Here is a 13,977-nt window from a genome sequence, read left to right as displayed (position 1 = left end):
AATAATATAATCAAACCAAAAACACTGAAATTTGAAATATAGCGCCAAGTTCGCACATCACTGAGCAAAGTCGCAGAATCGTTTTCAGTGTCTGATGACGAATTTCCCACGAATCATTATCACTCAATATGGAAGTGGTTCTGATTTACGTTCGCTGTTCTCTAGCCGATCTAAAACCGCTTTTGACCTAAAGGGACACTTTTTGGACGCCATGGACGTTTCTCAGTTTCCAGGCAGAAAGAACAGTAAAAATGCAGGCAGGGCACAGGACAAAGCACTCGGGACAAAATGTATGTGAAATGGTTTGATACAGGAATGTTTTATTATGTGATTTTAGTGTATTTAGTGAATGTCACTTTTACAACTTTCAAATTTCCCGCCAGTTCTGTCCCCCGTACGTCCCGATGTCGCAGAGGACAGAACCCATAAGACAGATGCCGGCATCGGCCGGAGGAGATGGCCGGGGACACTGCAGGAGGGACATCACGGGAGCGCAGGACAAGGTAAGTGAAGAACAGATCCCGGAGCAACGCTGCAGTGTATTCCTGAGTGTAGCTCAGGGTTACCGCTTGTGGTACTGAAACTTTACCCCGAGCTACACTCGGGAATACCTCCAGGGGGGTTAAAATTGAAAAAAGTGTATTTTTGCAAAAACAAAAATTGCATTTGAAAAACTGTTGCGCAAATACAGTGCAACATAAAAAACTGCAACACCCACCAATTTATTCTCCAGGGCCTCTGCTTTCAAAAATATATAATACATACCACGCCTTCATATGTTGTGCAATGAGAGCGGGATCTGGCGGTAGCTATAGACTTGGAGGACTGGAGTAGGGCCTGGTCTTTTGCAGCTAAATGCTCTTTTAACACTACCACGTTGGAGGCGGTGTATCAGGTGATGGCTCGTTGGTATTGGGTTCCGGCCCGTATTCACCGGGCGAACCGGTCCTATAGTGCTCACTGTTTTAGGGGCTGTGGTCATCAAGGGGATATGGTGGTCATGCCCACAATTAGTCCGATTTTGGTCCCGCGTATTTGGCCTTCTCCACACCGTTTCACTTGACCATTCGCAGGGAGGCCCGGTATGCTCTTCTCCATTGCCCTATAGCGGGCTTATTCACTCATCAGCAGAAGTTGGCCTCCTATCTGTTTTTGACGGCTACAAGAACGATGGCCCATGCCTGGAGGACGGTGTCAGTCCCTTTTCAAGGTATGCGTGACTGTATGACCATCTAGATGCTTAATGAACAGATGTCGAGTATTCGCAATGATTCCCATCGTAAATTTCTCAAAGTCTGGGAACCTTGGCTGACGTACGCCTTCCCAACAATCCCTCCGGCTAGTTTGGGCTTATTTTGACGGCTGGTCTAGATGCTCCCGAATACCTGCTCCGGCCTCTCCTACCCCTGCTGGTGACTGAGCATTCCCAACCCCCCCCCCCTTCTATTTTTTTCTCTTCTTTCTTTTCTCTATTTTTCCTTTCCTTTTTGATTGGTAGCTGGCATTTATAGAGTCAGTTCGCCTGACCTTCGTTGGTACCATTGCTAGCCCCTGCATGGGCGTGATTTATGCTGTTTTTCTTTTCTGTACCATAAAAAGTTTTTTTAAATGAATAAAAACCATTGAAATACAAAAACAAATATTATAATATTTGGAGATTCTAAGCAATTTCCTAGCAAAAAATACTGATTTTAAACAAAAAGTGTCGGGAAAGGGCTTGCCTTCAAGTGGACAATAGGAGCTGTTCCTGGTACAAATCCTGGTCAAATAACACATCACAACATCCGTCCAACGTTTTCTATTTATTTTCTATAAACGAGCTCTAAATAACAAAAACGAACAGCATTTTGGAAATGAGAAACAAAGAAGGGCTAGGCTACATGGCAGGTATAGATCAGACATTAGTACACACATCGAAGCCATTTCTGGGCCGTGCCCGATACAGGAGTCATTCCACCTCCAAGAAGGGACTTCCCAATGACCCGAATGTTGAAGATATCAGGCCAAGTGTATGTGGGCAGTGCTGCCACCCAAAAGTGCAATGGAATTTTTTTTTTTTTTTCGGCGAACAGTTCAACATTTTGTACTGATCTATAAATTAGAAACCCTTTGCACCTTAAATACAAAAAATGTTTGCCAATTTCTCACTTTTGGCACAATCCAGGAAAGAATCCACACTGACATTCCTCCTAAATACGATGTCAGGGCTGCTCCATTAAAAGGCAAATTAACAAATGCTCTATAATGATCATATATGTATTGACGACAGTCGTAAGTCGTGTGCACAAACCCTCAAACGGCAAAATGGCAGCGAGGTTTTGGTCACCTGTCTGGTCTTTATTGCTATCCACAACCCAGGGAGGTGGATCTCCCCATCCTTCGACATGTCACTGGCAAACCAAGGTTGGATTTTCGAGGCTTTGAGTGAATTCTTCATAATTTATGAATTTTTACAAAAACATTCTGTATCATCTGCCCTGTAGGCTTGAATATACGAGGATGTTATTGAGCCAGTGACAACAGGAACTCAGCTTTTCTGAAGGCGGGACCTTTCCATGCACCAGCTTTCTAAGTAGCATGAAAATCCCGAAGGGGATCAAAACTGGCCCCAAAAAACCATTATGGGTGTTTTGCGCTTCATTTAGCATGATTGGCTTGGTACTTTAATGATAAGTCCACTTAAATCTTAGATCCCATTAAAAGAGAAGCTGTTTTGGTGGATCCTGTGACCACTGACCCACTCCTATCGGAACAGGGAGTGCCTGAGCCACCCGCTCACACCCCCTGCACAGCCAAGTGCTCTAGTGAGCGCTGGAGGGGCAAAGCAGAGAGCCGGTGACTGATACTCAGGCCTCTCTGCTCAGAGCAGATTTGGGAACTGAGCAATTAGCGGTCTTTGATCGCTCATTTCTTGGTGTAGAGCTGGCGGGGGGGCAGCTGCAGCATCAGAACGATGCTGCAGCCACCTAGGTGTGTATGTATGTTTGGATTTTTTTCTGTGAACGCTGCACTTCTCTTTTAAAGGTGTCTTTGGCATTTTCTGTCACCTCTAAGCATCCTAGGCTGGAACAGAGCTGGATCTGGGGGGGGGGGGGGGGCACACAGATATTACTTGTGCCCCCCAGGACTCTGCCAGTGTATGCACTGATCCATGGGCAGCCTGATGCTGACATTTAATGTAAGGGGGCACTCTGATGGGGACACTGATGTAAGGGGGCACTCTGATGAGGACACCTAATGTAGAGGGGCACTCTGATGGTGACATCTATTGTAAGGGGCAGTCTGATGGTGACAGCTCATATAAGGGGGCACTCTGATGGGGACACCTCATATAAGGGGGCACTCTGATGGGGACACCTGATGTAAGGGGGCACTCTGATGGGGACATCTAATGTAAGAGGCAGTCTGATGGTGACACCTGATGTAAGAGAGCACTCTGATGGTGATATCTGATGTAAGATGCACTCTGATGCTGACAACTGATGTAAGGGGGCACTCTGATGGTGACATCTGATTTAAGGGGCACTCTGCTAGTGACTCCTGATGTAAGGGGGCACTCTGATGGTGACATCTGATGGAAGGGGCACTCTGATGGTGACACTTGATGTATGGGGGGCACTCTGATAGAAACACTTGATGTAAGGGGGCACTCTGATGGTGACATCTAATGTAAGAGGCAGTCTGATGGGGACTCCTGATGTAAGGGAGCACTCTGATGGGGACACCTGATGTAAGGGGGCACTTTGATGGGACACTGATGTAAGGGGGCACTCTGATAGGAACACCTGATGTAAGAAGGCATTTTGATGGGGACACCTGATGTATGGGGGCACTCTGATGGTTACCTGTAATGTAAGGGGCAGTCTGATGATGTCACCTGATGTAAGAGGGCACTCTGAAGGTAACACTTGATGTACGGGAGCACTCTGATGATGACACCTGATGTAAGGGGGCACTCTGATGGTGACGCCTAATGTAAGAGGGAACTCTGATGGGCAAACCTGATGTAAGGGAGCACTCTGATGGTAACACCTGATGTATGGGGGCACTCTGATGGGGACCTGATGTAAAGGGGGACTCTGATGGAAACCTGATGTAAAGGGGGACTCTGATGGAAACCTGATGTAAAGGGGGAGTCTGATGAGTAGTCATGATGTAAAGAAGGACTTTGATGAGGACTCCTGTTATAAAGGGGGACTCTGATAGGACATTTGATATAAGGGGGCATAGATTTTGTTTAATCGCCATAATCTAATGACAATCTAATACATAATAATGTTTCCCAGGTCATGACACTGTGTAACAGACTGTCAGTGACTCACACAGTGACTTTTATTTTACTGTACCCCCAAATCAGATATATCAGTAACTAGCTAGCAGTGAAGCTGCTGCATGGGAAATAAGGGAGGATGGAGCCCCAGATTTTTAACTATCTGGCTGGTGATCAAACTCTGACGAACACCCACTGAATTGGCAATACTTTTTAAAGTAGCCACAGAAACAGAAAACATGAAATTATAAAACATAAGCAGCAGAAAACTACTTAAAGCGGTACTTTATACAAAAGGGAACGGTCCGCTTGTTTGCATCCTCCCCCCCTCCACTGCACTTTTTTTGGGGGGGAGTGGGTACCTGGTTTTGACAAGTACCTGATTCCACTTCCGTGGCAATCTGAGCTGGAAGTTTGGCCCCCTCCTTCCCCCCCGCAGCCTTCTGAGACACATCACAGGTTCCAGAAGGCTGTAGGACCATTCACAAAGCACAGCATGCTTCGCACATGCATAGCAAGCAACCTGCTGTGAAGCTGCAAGGTTTCATTGCTGATTTCCCTTACTTAAGATGGCGGCACCCGCACCTGATACCGACTTGAAGAATCGGCTCAGGGTGAGGACATCGCTGGATCCCTAGAAAGGTAAGTGTCCTTATATTAAAAGTCAGCAGCTACAGTATTTGTAGCTGCTGACTTTTAATTTTTTGGGGGGAGCCTGGAGCTCCCCTTTAAATAAACAGCAAAAAAATTACTCAAAGTAGAGAAGCTATTGGATCGGGCAACCAGCATCTTCAGAAGGAGAGGTCAGCAATCTCTACCAACATATTAAACAATGATCAATAGAAGCTGAAAATCCTTACTGAATGTCCCAGGAGACCCAACGTGCATAGCACTTAGTCCTGTTCAGATCTGTGCAGTGAATTGGAAATAAAAGGACATTTTTTATTTCAGTTTGTGCTGGATGTAGCTCCTCACCAGGCTGAAGCTCAATTTATGGGCGTTCCGATGAGAGAACTGCAGCCAATACCAGCCCTCTGCAATCTTGCAATCTTATCTACCAGTCCTCTGCTTTAGTCCTCACGCACACGGGACGTTTTTACAGCTGCTGTTTTTGGCTTTTGCCATTTTTTCTACAGCCATGTTATCCTATGTGTCCATGCACACATAGACTGAAATCAACATTTTTCGGCAGGGACTTTTTTTGGCTGGAAAAAAAAAACAGGACTAGTGGGTTTCTAGAGTTGTTTTAGCTGTGAAAATGATCTAACGCTGAAAAATGCAGCAAAACGCTGTAAAAAGCAGTAAACTGCTGCAAACCAGCGGTTTTGAACATTTTTTTTGACACCCCAAAAAATATTTTTTTTTGGTAAAAAAAAAAACACTAAAAAATGCAAACGCGGCAAAACGCTAATGCAAAAACGCTGAAAAACTTACGTTTGTAACGTGATTTTACACAGCTAACGTTACCAGCGTTATCAAAACACCCCGTGTGCACGGAGATTAATGCCCTGTACACACGATAAGAAAATCATCCAAAAAATTTCACGGAACCACTGATTGAACGATTTTATCTTTGTTGATGAGCTGGATGTTTTAACCGATAACGATATTGTGAACGAATAAATCCGGTTGAACAATAGTGAAAAACGTTGTCGTTAAGCATACAAACGACCAATTTTCTATGCGGTGGTATGACAATCGTACAAAAAAAAATCTATCAACCGCTATCACGCATGAGCGGAAAATCTATCAAGCGCTATCACACATGAGCAGAATATCTATCAAGCGCGATCACGCATGAGCGGAAAATCTATCACGCATGAGCGGAAAATCTATCAAGCGCTATCACACATGAGCGGAAACAGAAGATGACCCGGATGTTTATGTCCAAGGAATCTTCGTAAACACGAACGAAAAATCCAAATGTTAAAAGCAGATTGGCCTAATGAGATAATGAAAGCAGAATTCTGCAGATTATATTTTATGTATCACTATTTATGTATATAGGTCATGTAATAAACGATATTATACTCATTGCTGGTAATTGTTGTGTATATCGCTCCTTCTGGCCGGAAGGGTGTGGTTACAAGGTCACACACACACCGCATCACTTTCACTTGTATGGAAGATGATAACACTACGTATTGCCCGACAAACAATATTTTTAGATTGGTTAATGTGTGCCATGATTTCAACGAACGAACGAACGCCTCTGGGTTGTCGGATGGCCGATCGGTCAATTTTCTATACGTGTATTCCCACCTTAAAGTTGCTTTCACACTGATCCACTTTTGGTGCGTTCTTCAGTTAAAAAAATGGAATAAAACTGCATCCCTTTAGATCCTATGTAGCTCTTCACGCTGGTCTGCTGCGCTTCAGCTGCGGTTTAAAAAATCCTGCCTGGTGCATTTTTGGTCCGGTAAAAAAAAGGTATCAAAAACACATCCCTCCATTGAAATGAATGGAAACCGTATAAAAAATGTAACACACCTGTGGGAAGTTCTCAAGCCCGGGGGGCTCACAGAATCGCATAACAAGGGAAGTCACATTATATTCAATGGTGCCCTTCTAATCAACTCAGCACAGTGCGATTTTGGAAAAAAGTTCCTTGTACACTCCAGTGTGATTTCAGCCTCATAGACTTCCATGTTTTCTTACAAAAGTCAGATAACAGCATAGATAAGAAGCATTACTATGTGACTTCAGCGGTTTTTTTAACCCTTGCCTCTCCTCCCTGGTCATCCTTCATCCATCGATTTTGGTACAGCTGTGATTTTGGAGCCTTCCTTAGAACAATTAACCCTTCAATTAATTGATCAATTGACCCTTTGATCGACCTTCAATCAATATTTCCTTCCTTTGATCGATCAATCTTGCCTTTGATTGATCAACCTTTCCTTCGGCCAATCGGCCATTCCTTCCTTCGATCAATCAACCCTTCCATCAATCTATCCTTCCTTTAATAGATCAACAATTCCATCGATCAATCAACCGTTCCATCGATCGATCCTTCCTTCAAGAGATCAACCCTTCCATCGATCAATCAACCCTTCCACCAATCCATCCTAACTTCTATCACTCGATCAATGCTTCCATCGATCAATCCTTCCTTCCTTTGATCAATTGTTCAAACCTTCCTTTGATCGTTCAACTCTCCCTTCAATCGATCCTCACTTTGATCGATCACTCTATCCTTCCTTTATTAGAACGGCTGATCAAAGTAAGGATCGATTGATCGAAGGAAGGATCAAAAGTGTGGAATTCCACCTGTTCTGGTGGCAGCTATCAAAGGTTGATTTTCCCTTCACTTTGGACGGGGATTTTCTCTGACATTCAAGCCAGAAAGTGTGGAAATAAATCTCCACAATAGGGATACAGAGGTCGTAACCCTTCCCGTCTCTCTCCAAAGTAGAAGAGAAGTTTTAGCTTGAGAATGAAGACAGCGGTTTCTGTGCGTAGACTTCCTTCCATCGATCAATCAACCCTTCCATCGATCGGTCCTTCCTTCAAGAGATCGACCCTTCCATCGATCAATCAACCCTTTCATCGATCAATCCTTCCTTCAAGAGATCAACCCTTCCTTCGATCAATCAACCCTTCCACCAATCCATCCTAACTTCTATCACTCGATCAATGCTTCCATCGATCAATCCCTCCTTCCTTTGATCAATCGTTCAAACCTTCCTTTGATCGTTCAACCCTTCCTTCAATCGATCCTCACTTCGATCGATCACTCTATCCTTCCTTTATTAGAACAGCTGATCACAGTAAGGATCGGGGAAACCGGGGCTTGAGAACTTCTAAAGTGGCATCAATAGTCACACTGGAAATCGCATGAAAATGGCATTAGAATAGTGGGAAGTGATATGTGAAAAACGGGCAAAGCAAACGCAGCAAAAATGCAATGAACGCATAATGGAGTGCGTTAAATTTAACGCAATGCGGCAAAAACACGTTGATGCATTTTTCATACAGAGCGGTGTGAAAGTAGCCTTACTCCTCTGTCATCTTCCTTGTATACAGAACCGACAGACAACAGACCCAAGACCCTCCTGCCTGCTATTATGGGGAGAGAGACTACAGTAGTAGCTCAGTGCTTGTGTTGTTGCAAATGACGATGACGGCATTTACAGCAACACATGTAAGAAGAGTAGCGGGGAATCCCGACTGTTCTGGTGGCAACTATCAAAGGTTGATTTTCCCCTCACTTTGGACAGGGATTTTCCCTGACACTCAAGAAAGAAAGTGTGGAAATAAATCTCCAAAATAGGGATACAGAGGTCATAACCCTTCCCGACTCTCTCCGAAGTAGAAGAGAAGTTTTAGCTGGAGAATGACGACAGTAGTTTCTGTGCGTAGACTTCCTTCCTTCGATCAATAAACCCTTCCATCGATTGATCCTTCCTTCAATAGATCGACCCTTCCATTGGTCAATCAACCCTTCCACCAATCCATCTTAACTTCTATCACTCAATCAATCAATGCTTCCATCGATCATTCAAACATTCCTTTGACTGATCTTCTACTCTTCCTTCGATCGATCCTCACTTTGATCAATCACTCTATCCTTCTTTTATTAGAACGGCTGATCAAAGTAAGGATCGATTGATCAAAGGAAGGATCAAAAGCGGGGAATCCCACCTGTTCTGGTGGCAGCTATCAAAGGTTGATTTTCCCCTCACTTTGGAAGGGGATTTGCTCTGACACTAAGACAGAAAGTTTGGAAATAAAATTCCACAATAGGGATACAGAGGTCGTAACCCTTCCCGACTCTCTCTGAAGTAGAAGTTTTAGCTGGAGAATGAAGACAGTGGTTTCTGTACGTAGACTTCCTTCCATCGATCAATCAACCCTTACATCGATTGATCCTTCCTTCAATAGATCAACCCTTCCATCGATCAATCAACCCTTCCACCAATCCAACCTAACTTCTATCACTCAATCAATGCTTCCATCGATCAATCCTTCCTTCGCTAGATCGATCGTTCAAACCTTCCTTTGACTGATCATTCTACCCTTCCTTTGATTGATCCTCACTTTTATCAATCAATCTATCCTTCCTTTATTAGAACGGCTGATCAAAGTAAGAATCAATTGATCGAAGGAAGGATCAAAAGTGTGGAATCCCACCTGTTCTGGTGGCAGCTATCAAAGGTTGATTTTCCCTTCACTTTGGAGGGGGATTTTCCCTGACACTCAAGACAGGAAGTGTGGAAATAAATCTCCACAATAGGGATACAGAGGTCATAACCCTTCCCATCTCTCTCCAAAGTAGAAGAGAAGTTTTAGCTGGAGAATGAAGACAGTGATTTCTGTGCATAGACAAGGCGTAGCTCAGTCCCCAAACTTACTAGAGTCTCTCACACAAAGAGCCCATTGGACCTTTCAAGAGCTACACCACGTAAACTGTCCAATATTGAAAACCACAAAATTTTTTATTTTTCAGAACGAACAAAAAATTATTAACAACCCACTCGAACACTGACTATAGTCCCATCTGGCACAATCCAACTTATGGGGAACTAGAACAACTTCAGTGTGCACGGCTGTGGAAGCTTTATGGCATGACTCACCCGAAGCAGATCTTCAGAAATGGATGTCTCCTCCCTTTACTGACCTACGTACGCCCTTCCGCCTCCCTTCCACACTGCAGTTTTCCTATCTTCAGCTGTCATGCTGTCCAAGCCCAGGACCCTCTGACCAACTGGTCTTTATCCCACATGCCCATCTTTCGCTATGTTTAGTTGGTTAAGGATGCACAGGGCTTCATATCCAGTTACTACGACATGCTACTTATCCCATACCTAGAAGGTCACCATTGAAAGGCAAAGGGAGAATGGCAGCAGGATGTTGGCCCTTTGGATGAAGAGTTAAGGGATAATGCATTGTAATCTGTCCTGCTTAGCTCCCTCAATACCAGCCAAAGGCTCTCACAGCTTCACATACTACCTGGTACTTATTACACCCCTCACATGCTCCATCTCCCCTCTCATGCTCATTACACCCCACTCATGCTCCATCGTATGATTCTCCTCCAGTCTTATCTGAAGCAGATCTTCAGAAATGGATGTTTCCTCAACTTTACTGACCTACGTATGCCGTTCCGTCTCCCTTCCACACTGCAATTTTCCTATCTTCAGCTCCGTCATGCTGTCCAAGCCCAGGACCCTCTGACCAACTGGTCTTTATCCCCCACGCCCATCTTTCGCTATGTTCAGTTGGTTAAGGATGCAAAGGGCTTCATATCCAGTTACTATGACATGCTACTTATCCCATACCTAGAAGGTCACCTCTGTAAGGCAAAGGGACAATGGGAGCAGGATGTTGGCCCTTTGGATAAGGAGTGGTGGGATAATGCATTGGAATCTGTCCTGCTTCGCTCCCTCAATAACAAGCAAAGGCTATGGCAGCTTTACATACTTCTCGGTACTCATTACACCCCTCTCATGCTCATTACACCCCTCTCATGCTCCATTGCATGGGTCTCCTCCAGTCTTATCTGAAGCAGATCTTCATAAATGGATGTCTCCTCTCCTTTACTGACCAATGTGCTGCATTCCGCCTCCCTTCCATACTGCAGTTTTCCTATCTTCAGCTCCGTCATGCTGTCCAAGCCCAGGACCCTCTGACCAACTGGTCTTTATCGCCCATGCCCATCTTTCGCTATGTTCAGTTAGTTAAGGCTGCAAAGGGCTTCATATCCAGGTACTACGACATGCTACTTATCCCATACCTAGAAGGTCACCTCTGTAAGGCAAAGGGACAATAGTAGCAGGATATTGGCCCTTTGGATGAGTTGTGGGGTAATGCATTGGAATCTATCCTGCTTAGCTCCCTCAATACCAGTCAAAGGCTCTCACAGCTTTACATACTACTCGGTATTCATTACACCCCTCTCATGCTCTGTCGCATGGGTCTCCTCCAGTCTCCCCTCTGTACTAGATGTGGTATTGCTCAGGGAGACCTTATTCATCTCCTATGGTGCTGTCTTAACCACTTGCCCTCCAGAGGATTCCCCCCCCCCCCCCGTTCCTGACCAGGCCATTTTTTGCATTACTTTAACTGACAATTGCGTGACACTGACACTGTACTAATGGCACTGACCAGGAAGGGGTTAACAATGAGGGGCGATCAAAGGGTTAACTATGTGTAGGGAGTGTTTTACTAAGGGGCGGTGTCTGTGTGTTTCAAGCAAACCAATTAATTTACACATATTGTGATTTTTGTTTTAGTAAAGACATGTAGCAGAATAAATTTATGACGAAATTTGATTTTTTTACCATTTATAGTGGATATGTTTTATAGCAAAAAGAAAAAAAAATTTTTTTTTTCAAAATTGTCGGTCTTTTTTGTTTATAGCACAAAAAATTAAAACCGCATAGGCAATCAAATACCACCAAAAGAAAGCTCTATTTGTGGGAAAAAAACTACATAAATTTAATTTGGGTGCAGTGTTGCATGACCGCAAAATTGTCAGTTGAAATATCGCAACGCCGTATTGCAAAAAATGGCCTGGTCAGGAAGGGGGGGAATCCTCTGAAGGGCAATTGGTTAATGTTTGTACTTATTTGTGTTTAGTGGATGTACCTCAATAAACTTTATTTCTGATTTAAAAAATAGGAAAAAAAAACCCCACACTTGAATTTGTATACAAAGTCCACACACATAATAGGAATACATTCAACAGCAAAACATGTACACAGATCACCGTGCCATGAAATTGTGAGCACAAGAAAGATGGGTAAGCAACGTCATAATTCTCGACGCGTTTCATGAAACTGCACTTCACCAGGAGATATTGTTGCTGATCGGAGATACACCAGCCAATAAAAACATAGATATAGAGGAAGAAAGTTCACCGGGACACTGGGTATAGCAACAAATACCCCATCACAAAGTCTGGCCAAGGAGCTGTGGAAAGGGGGGTGAACCACACCCCAGGGGCACAAAGCAGGAGGGCAAGAAATGCCTAGTTGTGTATCATGGGTTACATATAATTACATAGTTAGTCTGGCTGAAAAAAGACAAATGTCCATCCAGTTCAACCAATAAAAGAAAAAAAAGGTTGTAATCCTATACCCACAGTTGATGCAGAGGAAGGCAAAAAACCCAACAAATCATGATCCAATTTGTTCCTGCAGGGGAAAAAATTCCTTCGTGATTCCTCGAGAGGCAATCGGATATTCCCTGGATCAACTTTCCCTATAAATGTTATATCCAGTTATATTCTGTGTATCCAAGAAAGAATCCAGGACTTTCCTACAGCAATCCACTGAGCTGGCCAGAACCAATTCTTGAGGGAGTCTATTCCCCCTTATGTATTATACATGAAGATCATATCCCCCTTATGTATTATACATGAAGATCATATCCCCCCCTTATGTATTATACATGGTGATCATATCCCACCCCCTTATGTATTATACATGGAGATCAAATCCCCTCCCCCCTTATGTATTATACATGGAGATCATATCCCCCCTTCTGTATTATACATGGAGATCATATCCCCCTTATGTATTATACATGGAGATCATATCCCCCCTTATGTATTATACATGGAGATCATATCCCCCCTTATGTATTATACATGGAGATCATATCCCCCCTTATGTATTATACATGGTGATCATATCCCCCCTTATGTATTATACATGGAGATCATATCCCCCTTATGTATTATACATGGAGATCATATCCCCCCTTATGTATTATACATGGAGATCATATCCCCCCCTTATGTATTATACATGGAGATCATATCCCTCTTATGTATTATACATGGTGATCATATCCCCCTTATGTATTATATATGGAGATCATATCCCCCTTTATGTATTATACATGGAGATCATATCCCCCCCTTATGTATTATACACGGAGATCATATCCTACTTATGTATTATACATGGAGATCATATCCCCCCTTATGTATTATACATGGAGATCATATCCCCCCTTATATATTATACATGGAGATCATATCCCCCTTTTTGTATTATACATGGAGATCATATCCCCCTTATGTATTATACATGGAGATCATATCCCCCCCTTATGTATTACACATGGAGATCATATCCCCCCTTATGTATTATACATGGAGATCATATCCCCCCCTTATGTATTATACATGGAGATCATATCCCCTCCCTTATGTGTTATACATGGAGATCATATCCCCCTTATGTATTATACATGGAGATCATATCCCCTTTTTGTATTATACATGGAGATCATATCCCCCCTTATGTATTATACATGTAGATCATATCCCCTCTTATGTATTATACATGGAGATCATATGCCCCCCTTATGTATTATACATGGAGATCATACCCCCCCCCCCTTATGCATTATACATGGAGATCATATCCCCCCTTATGCATTATACATGGTGATCATATCCCCCCTTATGTATTATACATGGAGATCATATCCCCCCTTATGTATTATACATGGAGATCATATCCTCCCTTATGTATTATACATGGAGATCATATCCCCCCTTATGTATTATACATGGAGATCATATCCCCCTTATGTATTATACATGGAGATCATATCCCCCTTATGTATTATACATGGTGATCATATCCCCCCTTATGTATTATACATGGTGATCATATCCCCCCTTATGTATTATACATGGTGATCATATCCCCCCTTATGTATTATACATGGAGACCATATCCCCCCTTATGTAT

At 43.3% G+C, this 13,977-nt stretch overlaps 1 long non-coding RNA gene across 1 annotated transcript; it reads right to left on the bottom strand.

The window, feature by feature from the left end:
* Positions 1-1,782: 1,782 nt before the first annotated feature.
* LOC149466193 (uncharacterized) lies at positions 1,783-12,870 on the bottom strand. Its single transcript, XR_016312151.1, has 2 exons — positions 3,358-12,870; positions 1,783-3,326 (listed from the first exon to the last, which is right to left on the bottom strand). It is a non-coding gene; the product is annotated as an uncharacterized LOC149466193 (long non-coding RNA).
* Positions 12,871-13,977: the final 1,107 nt, after the last annotated feature.

This window comes from Staurois parvus, unplaced genomic scaffold, assembly GCF_062004578.1.
Source record: "Staurois parvus isolate SC_StPar_1 unplaced genomic scaffold, SC_StPar_1.0 ptg000132l, whole genome shotgun sequence".
Classification (NCBI taxonomy): domain Eukaryota; kingdom Metazoa; phylum Chordata; class Amphibia; order Anura; family Ranidae; genus Staurois; species Staurois parvus.
The sequence above is the reverse complement of the archived record's forward strand: the minus strand, read 5'-3'. Positions and strand labels throughout refer to the sequence as shown.